At 38.9% G+C, this 14,297-nt stretch overlaps 1 long non-coding RNA gene across 1 annotated transcript in view; it reads right to left on the reverse strand.

Annotated features, from left to right (window-relative positions):
- Nucleotides 1-14,297, reverse strand: part of Gm6639 (predicted gene 6639) — a 69,012-nt gene that overhangs the window by 32,773 nt on the left and 21,942 nt on the right. Inside the window, exons 9-12 of the long non-coding RNA NR_040748.1 lie at nt 11,993-12,154; nt 9,585-9,764; nt 7,609-7,867; nt 6,972-7,155 (exon numbers count right to left, since the gene is read on the reverse strand). This is a non-coding gene — a long non-coding RNA (predicted gene 6639). The remainder of the gene's footprint in view (nt 1-6,971; nt 7,156-7,608; nt 7,868-9,584; nt 9,765-11,992; nt 12,155-14,297) is intronic.

The raw sequence follows: 14,297 nt of genomic DNA on the forward strand, positions 1-14,297 counted from the left end.
ATGTGCTTATAAAGGGGGGGAAGGCCCATTCCTGCCAATTCATTCTTGGAGCCTGGAACCAGCTGCAGGTGATGACGTGCAGGAAAGGTTATAGTCTCTGAAATAGCTCAGCGGCCTCTGAGCAGGTAGCAGTGTCTTGAAGGAGACCAGCAGCAGTGGCTGAACAATAGAGTGATATAGGGAGGAAGGCTCTACCCTAGGTAATCTCCTAAGTGGCAGCAGGTCAAGGTCTGGCTCAGCTTGCTGCAGGCTGAGGGGTGGGGTTACAATTTCCCTCATGTTATTAATTTTAAAAAAAAGCTGGACTGAGGTATAAAATTTATTTATGCTCTGTAGTCCCGCCTGGGAGTTATGGCAGCTGGTGACCGCGCCTGTCTTAGGAAATTTTAGATCTTCCCGAACCATCCAATTCCGTCTTGGAGACTATGTGCAGCTTGTTTGTGTTTATTTCACACAAAACATGGCTCTGTAGTGTGTTATCAACACCCACGGCCTTTTAGCATGTACCTGTCTTAGATTGGTATAGTTCCGAGATCTGGGTGCCCATCTTTGACTGTCCAACCCTCAATAGCACATGTTATTCCCAATTCAGACCAAAGCCACAGTATGTACTTAAAATGCTTCTTAATATAGATTAATAACTGCCACCCGTGCTGTTCGAGGCGAGGCTGCACACCTGCTGCAGTCATGCTAAGGGGCATTGACTAACCTGCTTGAAAAACAATGGGAGACAGTGAAAAGCAACAGTACAAAAGCTTCTTTGGGGAAGTCCAGGTACTCCATTCAATTGAAAATTAGCAACAATCAAGCTTAGACTTAGAGCTCCCGTTGTGGGGGAGGTGACTGAGAATCACAGAAAGGCTGTAACTCTTCTGGGAGAGGAGGTGTGCTCCAAGTTAACTTTTCGTCTAAAGAGGATTTTTACCAATATCGAGGTAAGAGTCATTCTTACTGGAAGATTCAGGATCTGTGTCCAGTTGATGAACTAATCTTTCAGACAACCATTGCACTCCATCTTCTTTTTGTGAAAAAACACAGACCGAGCTCCTTCCCCAGATTAAGACCAGGTCTGGACCCTTCCATTCGTTAGTTAATGGGTCCTGCCACTTTACCATGGCCTAAGAACTAGAAGTAACTGGATGCGAGTGGCAATCCACTGCAGACCAACCTTTACCATCAGTTTGCAAAAAATTTAGAACAAATAAAGCAAAAGCAAGATGTGCCTTTGGTGACCTTGGGTAACTACCCCTGTTTGGCTTTTAAAAGCCAATTTTTTAAAGTGCGATGAGCACATTGAACTAGTCCTTTTCCTATGGGGTTATAAAGATTTCCAGTTTTATGTTTGATACCAAATTCCTTACAAAATGAAGTAAAATTTTTGCTAGAATAGGATGGCCTATTATCTGTCTTTTTAAGTTTCGGCAATTCCATAGCATTAAAGGCTTGTAGACAATGATCAATTACATTTTCAGAGGCAGAGAAACAAAAAGAAATCCTGAAGAAGTGTCAATACAAACATGTATATATTCTAATTTTCCAAATTCTGCATAATGAGTTACATCCACTTACCAAATTTGATTATGCATAAGACCTCGTGGATTAACTCCTAAATGTGGCACTGGAGATAATGTAATACATTTAGGACATCTTTTACAATCATTCTTGCCTGCTCCTTAGTGATCTTATGTCAGAGTATTAAGGTATGGCTAGAGAGATGACAATTTTCATGATCACATTTGGCCAAAGCAACAGGATCTGAAATTAAGGCCTCTCCTATTAGAGCTCTGTCGATGCAATCATTGCCTTCACCTAAAGGTCCAGGAAGACCAGAATGAGATTGTATGTGGCCAATATAGAACGGGTGTTTTTGGGCAAGAATGATGTTTTTCCAATTGTGAAAACCAGGATTCTGCTGGCGTATTAAAGTTAAACGTACCACAGGTCTCCAATAAGGGTTCCAATTGTGCAACATATAAGCTATCAGTAAAAATATTACAAGCCTCATTCACAGACCCTAGGAAATCTCCCTACTGGCAGCAAGGTCAAGATCTGGCCCAGCCTGCTTCACGCTGGGGGGTGTTTACAATTTCCCCCCTTTTATTAATTAAAAAAAAATAGCTGGACCGAGGCATAAAATTTATTTATGCTTTGTAGTCCTGCCTGGGAGTTATGGTGGCTGGCGGCCGTACCTGACTTAGGAAATCTTAGATCTTCCCGAACCATCCGATTCTGTCTTGGAGGCTACGTGCAGCTTGTTTGTCTTTACTTCACACAAAACCTGGCTATCTATAGTTCCTTTAAATCCTATTTGAGCAAGCAACCAATCTGTACTGTGCTGTTTCAGCCAAGTGTCTTGACCTACTCTGTAATGCTGAACAATAATATCTGGCTCTTTGCCAAAATAAGTTAGTGCCTGCTTCCTTCAAAGGATAATCATCTGAGCTACTGCTTCATAATATGGCAAGATATTACGTTTAGGAGAAATTCTTAGAGGAGACTTTTGCCATACAATCCTGTAGGCATACAAATCGTATTAAATATTAACAGATGTAAAAGCAAAGAGTAATCTATATAAGTGCCAAATTGTTCTTCCATAGCTTTTTCCACTAGTTGCAAGGCCAGCAATCCTTCTGAGGTTAAAGATCTAGGGGAGGGGAGGATCAGAACTCCCTTTAAGAATATCAAATAAAGGTATCAACTCCCCTGTAGTAAGCTTTAAATAGGGACGAAGCCAATTAATATCACCTAACAATTTTTGAAAATCATTTAAAGTCCTTAAGTTGTTTCTGTGAATAACTATCTTCTGGGGAAAAACAGCTTGATTAGTGTAGTGGCTATTTCTGGTTGTCAACTTGACTATATTTGGAATGAGCTACAATCCAGAATTGGAAGGCTCACCAGTGACCCTTCTCTGGCGGCTTGGAGATAGAAGTTTCTGATCTGGACCTTGGTATGGAGATCTTGAGGCATAGTGGCTATGGATTCCAGGAGACTAAACCTCCGAGTTCAAGTTCATCTGGGATTAAAGGTGTGGTGGAATCACATCTTTAATCTGGGCTACACCTTCTGCTGGAGACCATATAAGGACATTGGAAGAAGGGAGTCTTGCTCTTGCTCCCTTGCCTGCTTGCTGTGTGGGACTGAGTAACTGCTAGATCCTTGGACTTCCATTCACAGCTACTACTGAACCATTGTTGGGAATTGGACTGCAGACTGTAAGTCATCAATAAATTCCTTTACTATATAGAGACTATCCATAAGTCTGTGACTCTAGAGAACCCTAACTAATACAATTAGAAAGTCTAAAACCCAAATAATTATAAGGATCCTGAGTTTGTATCTTTTCAGGATCTATCTGTAATCCTTTATCAGCTAAAGCTTTTTGTAAATCTATAACACAAAAGCAAATCCTGGGGGTCTTTTCCAGGCAACCCAGGAAAAATTCTTAACTGTCCAAAAACAGTCTTCTTAAAAGCACAGCATTTTTTTCTTATGAGTTGCATAAGCAATTGCAAACTTGAGAATTAATAGCATCTGAGGGATGAACAATTTTAAGCAATTGTAAGCTCTGAGATATATATTGATAAATATACAAATTAAAGCTTAATTATTCAACATTTTAAAACACCACCTACAGCACACAATTTAATTATCTGTGTTGAAGCAGGAGGAAACTCAAAAGAATGAGCGTGTGATCCAATTCACATATACTTTTCTTCCATAGAAGGGCTGTTTTGAAACACAGTAATTGGGATGCATGCATGCATGAATTTATAGAAGGTACAAAAGCATGCATAAAAACAATTTTTTAACTTATCTTTGGGATAATGATTGTCAGTTTTATTTAAAATGATGGTTTGTAATAGATCAAATATCAATATCTGTAATAACCAAAATAATTGCTGTTTTGAACAAGGAACAGACACTTAGCCAGGATCTTAAGATACAATTTTTGTTATAGGTTTTCTAAAATATACGAATTTATCTTACAATTCTTTATTAGCACCACAGCAGCTTTAATAGGATGTTAAACTGTGCTTTGAGGTGAAGGCCACCTTGGCATTGCCCGCCTCCGGCCCTCCTCCCAGGCTGTAGAGGCTGAAGCGGCCCAATCTGTTGGAGGCCAGGAAGCCCGAGCAAAGGTGGCAGAGCACCCCGAGTCCTAGCAGGAAAAATACAGCCACTCCCAGCGGGGACAGGCAGATGTTCACAAGGGCAATAGCTCGCATGACTGGCGCTTCAGGCCCTCCCCCGAGTTCGCTACAAAGGCACCCACTTTCTGGCGGCCTCCCATGCCACCACCACTCAAGGAAAGCTGTGTACCCCACAGCCCTGCTCGAAGCAGCCAGCAGCCGGCCAGCTCCACCTAGGCCAATGGTTGGTTGGGAGGAGAAGAAAAATGACTTTACAATAATGTTTTCTCTTGCCAAAGAATTGCTGTGGGCACATTTAATAACCAAAAACTAAAATAGGCAGTTAATATTTAATTACCATTGATTATAATTGATAACAATTATAAAAGCTTTCTTTATTTTCTGCAAAGCCTTTTATTCTTTGCCAGTTAATTTGTGTCTCACTTAATAGCACCTAACAAAGGCTTAAGTTCTCCTGTGGTAAGTTTAAGGTGAGGTCTTAGCCAATTAACATCTCCTGGAAGCTTTTGAAAATAAAATTTTGAAGCAAATCAATTTTTTGTTCTTAGATTTTCTGTACCACATAGTATAACTAAAACCCTAAGTATTCAAAAGATATTGCCTCTGAATCTTTTTTGGAGCAACAGCTACTCCCCAGAACTTAAAAGCTCCTTGTGTAAGAGCAAGGATTCAAAGTAAACTTCCCTTGAGAGGCATTAGCTTATAAAATACTTTTCACTTAGGAAACAATATACACTGAAAGATTCAAACTCTTAGCTTCTTGTAGTGAAGCAGAGACAATAAGAATTTCTCTTACATGAGCTAAAGCTATATTAGCCGTACCCAGAGGCAAAATTTTTCCAGTGATTAAAATCTCACTAGAAGCAAACTCTTTACAATTTTCCAGATGCAAAGGAAAAAAACAAACTCTTAAATCTATAATAACTTTACATGAAGTAGGCAAGTCAAATCGCAATGTCCTGATAAATTCTACAGCCTGATTGACCCTTTATAAACTTTGAATTTAAACTTTATTTAGAACAACATCAGGATAGTGTTCTTTTAGCTAAAAGGAATTTTCCCTGAAGGCAAGGAGAGGCAAGTTTCAAGAGCTTCCTTAGGCACCATTTGCAAGACAAGATGCAAGTTACACAAGCCCCGAAGAGGCTGCTCTGAGCTTTGCTCCTCTTGCTGTGAGAACAGATTTTAGAATTTTTAAGTTTCTTTTGCAATATTAGACTATAACTACAACCTTGGGAAAGCAAAACCCAATTTCAAAACAATTCATCACCTTAGAATAAACATCAAAACTTCACTATCATGTTACGAAATTTGGCAGCCAATTTATACCTATGAATGCATGACAGTGCAAATTTCAATGCTTCATTAAAGAGACATTGCTTTAAATCTTACCTTTAATTCTACTTTCTAGGATAAGAATCACATTAAATATTATCTCAACTAGAAGTATCCTTAGAGACCCAGCCTCTTGGCCTGCCTTATGCCACGTGTTGGAAAGTCTCCAAACCTGAGTTACCAATTTAAAGCTAACTTTCTAGTAACCAGTGTTACACCTTTTTTATAATACCCAATAACTTATAAGCTAATGCTTTACGATGAAGACACGCAGAGCATATTACACCTCTAAGACCAATAAAAAACCAAATGAAGCAGCTACACAAGTCTTATGAATTTAGACCAATCAAAGAATTTCAAAATTTCTAGCTATAATTATAAGACAATAAGCACCTTGTCCTAGCTAAACGCAATAATCACGATTGCAGAGAACCCTCCGGAAAAAAAACATCAGCTTTTTTGCCCCCAAACTAAGAGGCTGCAGACTCCCTTTCTTTGAGAGCAGCTTTTCCAGCAGTGGTTCCCCTACTGTGCTTGATCCTTGGCTAAAGTGTGTGGCCAGTCTCTGTTGGGAGCCGCCCTCACATTCGCCATTGCAAGATGGCGCTGACATCCTGTGTTCTAAGTGGTAAACAAATAATCTGCGCATGTGCCAAGGGTAGTTCTCCACTCCGTGTGCTCTGCCTTCCCCGTGACGACAACTTGGCCGATGGGCTGCAGCCAATCAGGGAGTGACACGTCCTAGGCGGAGGATAATTCTCCTTAAAAAGGGACGGGGTTTCGCCATTCTCTCTCTTGCTCTTGCTCTCTTGCGCTCTGGCTCCTAAAGATGTAAGCAATAAAGCTCTTGCTCTCTGGCTCCTGAAGATGTAAGCAATAAAGCTTTGCCGCAGAAGATTCCGGTTTGTTGCGTCTTTCCTGGCTGGTCGCGAGAACGCGTGTAAGAAGTCTCGGCTTTACTGAACCAGCAGATAAAGTCTTAACAATTTTTATTTTCCAGCATGAAACACAGAACATTCAGTCATTCATACAATGAGACAAAACACACATGGATTGACACGTAAACAGACCAGTGCACCAGACATTAGACAACACAAAGAGGGCAGAGAACTTCTGCTGTAAGGGCCTGAGAGAAAAAGGCAGGGTGTCCCCCAAATTTTTCTCTACCTCTGAGAGAGTTTCAAAATCCATTTTCCTCTATATTATTTTATTATTAGAAACCCTGTTCCTGCTTCCTGATGCAGCTCCTGACTGCGGACATCCGCCTGATTATTTATTTTAAACCCTTTTTCCTCTTGCCTAAAGCAGTTTTTGAAAACTGTGGACAATCACCTGATCAGTTCCTAGTTCTGAATAATTCGCTGCTGAACCTAAGTGGAAACCAGCGTTGGTTTAGCACTGATTCCAAACTTAGCCCATATCCTCCCACACCTCTAGCAATACTTTAAAAAATGAAGTTTTAAGCTAGCACTAGATGTGTACCTGTTGCTTCGGTGCCCAATACGATCCTTTTCTTTTTCTTCCCGTGGAGCTCCACACCAAGCAGCATTCCTCCAGCATTTTTCGGCCATTCTTCAAGTCCCTGGCCCAAGCACCAGACTGTTGGAAGCTGGAAGCCCACCCACGTCTCACATGGACCAGGTTTCACCTGGGAGGCAAGCCGGGGCTGAAAAGAGAGGGGAACTAGGCAGTCAAGAGAAAAATGGAGCTAAGTCAAGATTCCTGATCAAAGCTCAAATGTTTAATGGCAAATGTGCTTATAAAGGGGGAGGGAGGCCCATTCCTGCCAATTCATTCTTGGAGCCTGGAACCAACTGCAGGTTAGGGTGTAGTCTCCAGAATAGCTCAGTGGCCTCTCAACAGGTAGCAGTGCCTTGAATGAGAACAGCAGCAGTTGCTGAACAATAGAGTGATCTAGGGAGGAAGGCTCCACCCTAGGCAATCTCCTTAGTGGCAGCTAGGTCAAGGTCTGTCTCAGCCTGCTTCAGGATTGGAGGGGGGTGGTTTACATCGCTTCATATGTTTTAGTAAATTCTTCATTGCTGGTTGTCATAATTCATAATTTCAGTGCTAAATGATTCTAACTTTTAATTTATGGTAGTAGAACATCTATACACACCTATAATGCCCTCATAGGAAAGAGAAGCAGCTGGACTTATCGCCAGTGCATCATGACCAGGCATGCGTGTCCTCCCATTGGAACAGCTGCTGAGTCCATATTCTGTTTCCTGGATGTTCCCGATGTTAGGTGGAGTATTTTGGGAACATGAGGCCTTTGCTCCTTGTGGATGAAAAAGTGACGTTTCATACGAAACTGAAACCATGTCTATTCCGAAAATTTTGGGAGAGTTTTCAATCATGAAAGTTACCAGAGAAATCTGGAACAAAATGGAGTAAACACAGAGGGTCTCTGTCATTTTGCATGGTTGCCAATCACATTTTACTTATGTGGTTTGGAGGCTAAAAATATGTAGTTCTGAATTCTGAGAAAATGTTAGCTGTAATAAAATATGTGGTCAGGTGTTGTTAGACATTTAAAACATGATTGTGAGATCAGATGTTCAAGTGTGATCATCACTATATAAGAGGATGCTTTCCAATTTTCTCCTTGTGATGGCCAGTATGTGACCCATACCTTCCAGTTGAGTAAATTTGGTTTCATTGGACACAATCATGACTGTGCATATTTGTAAGGATGTTTATAGAAAGGCACAACTAAGGAGAGAAAATGACCTCTGAATGAGATCACCGTCCTCCTGAAATTTCCCATAGGCTGACTAAAAAGCAAGAGAGAGGCAAACTCGTGTGAGCAATTACATTCATAGGTCTCTGGTGGCTCAGTGCAGATGCAATGGTAACATCTTAATCCTCAGGTTTACTATGCTGGAAGGTTTTTCAAATAATGCCAATATGGAGGGAACTGGATAGCTATGGATCTCCTAAGGAAGGTTCTTTGGAACCCTATTTTTCCTTCTGATATTTGATCTTATATAATCAAACTTTTTTTTTCTCAGTTAGGCTATTATACAATATATTCCTTTCAGGTCCAAGGGCAGTTGGTTAATTAATAATGAATCAGAAACTCAAATATTGAGAGTAATAATAACCATTTGATCCCAATACTGTTGAAGTTTTGAATTTTATGATAGTATTTGAAAGGCATATCCCATAGAAAGGTGTACTCTATAATTTCTCTAAACTAATCATACCCAGCATCATGAGATCAAGGGTATATTTAATCACATGAATTGGAAGTCATAGTAACAATACCTGATTTTTTAAAAATCCAAATTATATTGCTTTGTTAAGAAAACCACATGAAACACAGAAGTGGATGCTCACAGTCAGCTACTGGATGGATCACAGGGCCCCCAATGGAGGAGCTAGAGAAAGTACCCAAGGAGCTAAAGGGATCTGCAACCCTATAGGTGGAACAACAATATGAACTAACCAATACACCCCCCCCCCCGCCCGAGCTCGTGTCTCTAGCTGCATATGAATCAGAAGATGGCCTAGTTGGCCATCAGTGGAAAGAGAGGCCCATTGGTCATGCAAACTTTATATGCCTCAGTACAGGGGAACGCCAGGGCCAAGAAGTGGGAGTGGATGGGTAGAGGAGTGGGTGGGGGAGCGTGTGGGGGACTTTTAGATAGCATTGGAAATGTAAATGAAATAAATACCAATTAAAAAAAAAGAAAACCACATGAAAACAAGTAGAATGTAATATATTCTCCACTGATTACATCAAAATTCAGTCTTGGATGCTGAACCCAATAGCCAGGATATATTTTTTTCATCATCTCACAGCATTTTTCCTAACCATGTTAATTTAAGGATATTCTAAATCAAAAGTAACAAAAGACTGAGTCATTGAGTTCAAATACTCCTTTATATTTTACTTATTAAAATGCACCAATAATTCTTCCTCTCCAGAAGAACACTATTGATTCAAAGCTGTACTTATTTTACTAAATGAAACAAAACCAAAACCAAAACAATCATTATCAACAAAAAAAAATAACCCAGACTCTCAGGATAATCCTGTCTTATTGTAAAGGCTTATCAAAGCTATGCTTAAAGTTCATGTCTAATTACCTTTTTTGGTAATATCATTTGCCAGTACTTCATTATGATAGCTAGGAAGACATAAGATACATGGTGCTATCCATGTACGATGGCATTTGGTTAATGGAAGAATTTGTTGCAATTTTGTGTAATATTTGAAAAAGTTGTTGGAGAAGAGCAGCATTGGATCCTGGGAGTTTTTCTGTAAGACTGAGCAAAGAGACAGTTACTTTGAAACAAGTTTACTCTATTGGTAAATATGAAGGAAGAGGACAAGGAAATCGTATCTTATTTATGGACCTCCATGAATAAAATGAAAGAAAGAAGGTATACTCGAAATGTGGCTTGAAATGTTTCCCGAGATTCAGGTGAAAATGACAAATTTAACTGGAGTACAAAGCTGATAATGATAAGCATGGTGCACTGTGACTCCCCAAGCCACACCTCTGTTTGAAAATGTCTTCCATGTTTGTAAACAAATAAAACCTTTGCTATCAGTCAGAAATTTGGGGGAATATTTCTGGGATATATAAACTCTATTGTGTGTACACAAATATTACTTCTATTTTGATAATGTTGTTCACACAATTTGCCAGCCCTTACCTCTGCACTGCTGCTAATTTCTACATATCATTGACCTTTTCAGGTACAGCAATCCACTGGTCATATAATTGAGAAGTCAGCAGACTTCCTTTGAGAGTTCAAAGAAACTCTTTATAGAGAGAGAAAAAATATTTTGCAGAGAAAATAAATTATGGAAATTACTTAAAATATAGTCAGCTTTAAAGTTTAGTTCCAACTTTCTTCACAGTTCCCAAACTTTTCCAAAGGTAGAATGTTGACTGATATGTAGGCCCAGCATGTTTTGTCTATCAAAACTGTAAACCTAAGAGCAGATTTTTCAAATGTGCTTGGGTTAAAGATAAATATCGACTTAGTCAACATACCTCTAGTAGACACCTGAGAACTAGCATACCTAAGAGATCAATACCTCAGATCAAATACTACTTTTAAATGACAGAAATACACAATTATGGCAACAACAAAAAAGACCACCATATTAAGTTATTATCTAATTTCTGAGGTGCAGAAGATCATGTCTATTATTGGAAGCATGGGATCACATGAGGTCATGGCTCTTACAGGTCCTATCACCATTTCACTAAACAAGCATGATTCCCAATTCTGTTCTAAATATTTATGTTAATATCTATAGATAATATAGCCCATTCCAATACATCAAAAAGGTTCTCTTGGCAATAGATGGAGACTATTATAGAAAACTGCAGCTATTCAAAGTACAGAGAACAAAATATCCTGGGCCTCCAAGACCCACTGCATTCATGTTACCTACTAAATCCTGAACCTTAGGCTCAAAACATTGGTTAGAAGAGTGAGAAAGATTGTACATCAGAGATTCAGGAAATCTGCTTTGAGATTGGGCATCCTAGAAATATGGGGGTGATTTCACTTTTGATACTCCAACAATATAATATGCTTGTCAAAACAATTTCTGAACAAAACATCATCCAGGTTAGTAACACTAACTGGGAATAAGTAAATCTTGTGAAGAAAAATTGTAGATGAAGAACTATATGCACATAAATACGACAAAGAGTGAGAAAATTAGTGTTTCTTTAAGGGAGCCCCCTAATTTTAAGCCAATAGCAGTTGGTTAGCTAAGAAATAGTCCATATACTACAAAGGATAATGGACTTATCTGGTTGTTTGAACACACTTATGGACTCATTTTTATCTATATAATAAAAACAGTAAATGAAAATGGGCCATGGATTTTTAGCAGAATTGGGAGATTGAAGGGAAACAAACATGGAGCAAGGGAAAGGAAGGAGTGAAATGATGTAATTGAATATTAATATTAATAATAAATTAAAGAATATCATTTGATGGTGCTGCAGGAATGGCAGAGCAATTAAGAATAACTGTTTCACATCCCTGAGGACCTGCACATGGGTACCAATATTTAGTGAGATAGAGACAAGCCGATCATGAGATCCTACTTGGTATGAGTAGCACAGAGATCCATGAAGAAGTCACATCTTCTATACTGAGGAAGAGAAATCTGCCTCTCAGAAAAAAGGAGAGAGAGAAAGAGAGAGACTAAAGAACACTGGTAGTCAAATGCATATGACTATGCACACTTACCAGGTGACATTCAAATGCATGTGTGAAGTGACCCTACACATGGCCATGAAAAAATCAAATAAAAGTTACTTAGTTACATTACCACTCATTCTGACTTAATTTTTGTTTGTGTCAGTACTCCTTATGTTGTGAATAGCAGAAGAACCTTTGAGATTACCAAATTTCTCTCACATGTATGTACTATCATCATTCAAGGGAATGCATGATGAAGGAAACTACTCACATAAGTTCAGAGGAATCCTGAGAGTGGATGGTGCAAGGAATTTCCCTACCTTTAAGATCCAGGCGATTTCATGTACTGAGTACTTTTTTATATCCACCTCTTCCCCAGATTCAAATTTGTCCTTTAGGATTTTGCATGATTTCACATTTGGAGATATCATGAATATGCCCTCAGTCTTGGGTCCTTTTTCTTCTATGAGGGATAGAATGTCCTGAGAAGAAGAAAGGGAAATACCTGTTACCAGTCATGCAGCACAGAACTCTGTGTGCTTGTGAGAACCAGACAAATGGTTTGCACAGGTTCAGTGTGAGAGATGGCAAGGTCAAGGAGGACCTCAAACTGGTTTTGTGCATTAATCTTTTCATGTACACACCCCACCCTAATGTTAACCATAAAAGATCAGTCAACACTCATTGTTTTACCAGATTTTCCTTAGGAGAGCCAGAAATGAACCACATGAGACCTACCACAATTATTGTGGGCCATTTTCCCTCATGACAAATCGAACCCAGATCTTTGCCAAAGAGTTTTCCTGTATTAAATGTTGGGGCAGGGCATTCTTGGTCCTGGTGGGGCACAGAGCCCCTGTGGAAGCAAGATGTCAATACAGTCCCTTGTTTCTTATGAAATCTTTCCTCCACATCTAAAGAGGAGATGAGATCATTACCTGAAATAGTGTAATTTACATAACTCTTTTTTAAAAAACCAAATTTCAATTGTATAATATCCTTGTTATAATTGGTTAGGCATCCTGTAATTTCTATATATTCTTCTTCCATATACCCTACATTGTTATTAATCTTAGAGATGTCTCTAAGACATAATCTAGTGTTCTCTAGGACATGACCCAGTGGGAATTCTCACAGAATGATGCCATCTAAGTTACACTGCATCATAAGATAATTGATATCTAGTTGAACAAGTTCCCTAAACTACATCCAGGCAGTTGCTTTGCCAGTCATATCCTATTTCATAGCCACCCTCACTTTTATTCACAGCAATCAGTTTTCTATTGTCTTCAAAGGTCATAATGAAGCTCTTCCCATTCTTAGTTTTCTTGTTAAGCTTTTCAAAGGATCATTGTGAAATTTGTCTCATCAGCTGTGTCTCCCCAGTATGACTGGGTACACATGACGATTTTGTCAAACTCTGGACCCTGGTTCCAGTAGTATAAGTTCAAAGCTGAGATCAAAGTTTATTTTTCTCCTCTAAGACTTTACAAACATTGGACGATAATGAAATCCTATGCATGCTACTTAAAACAAAAGTATTAAAAGTAAACAAATGGATCATACAACAAAATATAAATTAACCAGTCTTTCTCAGTGTAGAACATAGTGCCTATTTCTCTAAACCAAAATAGTATGGCCTGATATACTCAAGTAATATGATAATATGATAAAGCCTGAATAAGATGTATGAGTTTTCATGTGTTCCTATCAACATGTATTCAAATATATATATATATATATATATATATATATATATATATATATATATATCACATGCACAATGATTTTTTTAGAAAAACAATAACTTAAATGCAATAAAGAGCAATCCCACTAAAATCAGGGACTAGACAAGGCTGTCCACTCTCGCCCTACCTATTCAACATTGTACTTGAAGTCCTAGCCAGAGCAATTAGACAACAAAAGGAGATCAAGGGGATACAAATTGGAAAGGAAGAAGTCAAAATATCACTTTTTGCAGATGATATGATAGTATATATAAGTGACCCTAAAAATTCCACCAGAGAACTCCTAAGCCTAATAAACAGCTTCAATGAAGTAGCTGGATATAAAATTAACTCAAACAAGTCAATGGCCTTTCTGTACACAAAGGATAAACAGGCTGAGAAAGAAATTAGGGAAACAACACCCTTCTCAATAGTCACAAATAATATAAAATACCTTGGTGTGACTCTAACTAAGGAAGTGAAAGATCTGTATGATAAGAACTTCAAGTCTCTAAAGAAAGAAATTAAAGAAGATCTCAGAAGATGGAAAGACCTCCCATGCTCATGGATTGGCAGGATCAACATTGTAAAAATGGCTATCTTGCCAAAAGCAATCTACAGATTCAATGCAATCCCCATCAAAATTCCAACTCAATTCTTCAACGAATTAGAAAGGGCAATCGGCAGATTCATCTGGAATAACAAAAAACCGAGGATAGCAAAAACTCTTCTCAAGGATAAAAGAACCTCTGGTGGAATCACCATGCCGGACCTAAAACTGTACTACAGAGCAATTGTGATCAAAACTGCATGGTACTGGTATAGTGACAGACAAGTAGACCAATGGAACAGAATTGAAGACCCAGAGATGAACCCACACACCTATGGTCACTTGATC

Source organism: Mus musculus, chromosome 3, assembly GCF_000001635.26.
Source record: "Mus musculus strain C57BL/6J chromosome 3, GRCm38.p6 C57BL/6J".
NCBI lineage: Eukaryota > Metazoa > Chordata > Mammalia > Rodentia > Muridae > Mus > Mus musculus.